Genomic DNA, 978 nt, shown 5'->3' on the forward strand with positions numbered 1-978 from the left:
CAAAACCAAATAATCATCACAGAAGCCAAAGCCCGAACTCAAAATTCAACCGGGAAATCAGTTCTAGGCAATATTCCAGAGCCTAACCTAGTTCTTAGCTAAAATAATCCTTTATTGACAGATCTAACTGAATTTGAAACCGAAGCATAAAGAGATGGCGCAAATATATGAAACTAATACAACAGGAAAATCGAGGTCTGGTGTAGCGGGCAATAGATAAATACCTCTGCCGGAGTCCACTAGATTGGGGTTGGTCTGGCAGAAGATTCTGCTACGTGGCAAATTTTTACTCTGGAAATAAAGAGAAACTCAAGATGCGCGGCGACTGGTAACGAAAATGGAAAGAATAGAGGCGGAGTCTGGGGAGGCTGACGGGGCCAGAAGCTGCAGCCACCCGAACCATGGCGGAGGAGTGGAAGCGCGGCCTCTCGTAAGCTTCCCAGTATTTTGTGGTGGAAACTACACACTAGTCACGAGTGGAGTCTTTGACTGGAGAGCAGAGTCGCTTCTCTTCTGTTGCACTCAGTACAGTCTACCCAGTGCAACACTAATTTGGCAAAAAACGTGATTTGATCACCTGATGGACCAACATTAGGCCGTATTCCTGCCTGGTAATTAGGATTAGCTTCTTGTTTTAAGGTTAGTTTTGTTCATAATTACGTAAGAAAATGTTTATAAAATTCTATTTCTGCTCACGTCTTCGCCGTCGCGCCGGCCCCTTCTCGCCATAGTACACTCCCCCAACATTATGAAATTACCGACTCTAACTTGATATTGTTGTCCTGTTGAGTGTAATGCAGAAACTACTGATAAATTGAGATTTTCTTCGTCACACGACTGAATTCAGTGCAACATTAATCTAAGTTTAGAAGTACAGATTTCACAGCCTGCCATTGCCGAATTTGTCAACGTACAAATTCCAACTGAATATTATAAACATCAAAATCACGGGGGGCGGGGGGGGGGGGGGGGGGGGGG

General features: G+C 44.5%; 1 protein-coding gene across 1 annotated transcript in view; it reads right to left on the reverse strand.

The window, feature by feature from the left end:
• The window catches only part of LOC105177709, a gene marked incomplete in the record, with an annotated part of 801 nt that continues 652 nt past the window's right edge, over positions 830 to 978 (reverse strand). Inside the window, 1 exon segment of the mRNA XM_011100947.2 lies at positions 830 to 977.

This window comes from Sesamum indicum, linkage group LG15 (assembly GCF_000512975.1).
Source record: "Sesamum indicum cultivar Zhongzhi No. 13 linkage group LG15, S_indicum_v1.0, whole genome shotgun sequence".
Taxonomy (NCBI): domain Eukaryota; kingdom Viridiplantae; phylum Streptophyta; class Magnoliopsida; order Lamiales; family Pedaliaceae; genus Sesamum; species Sesamum indicum.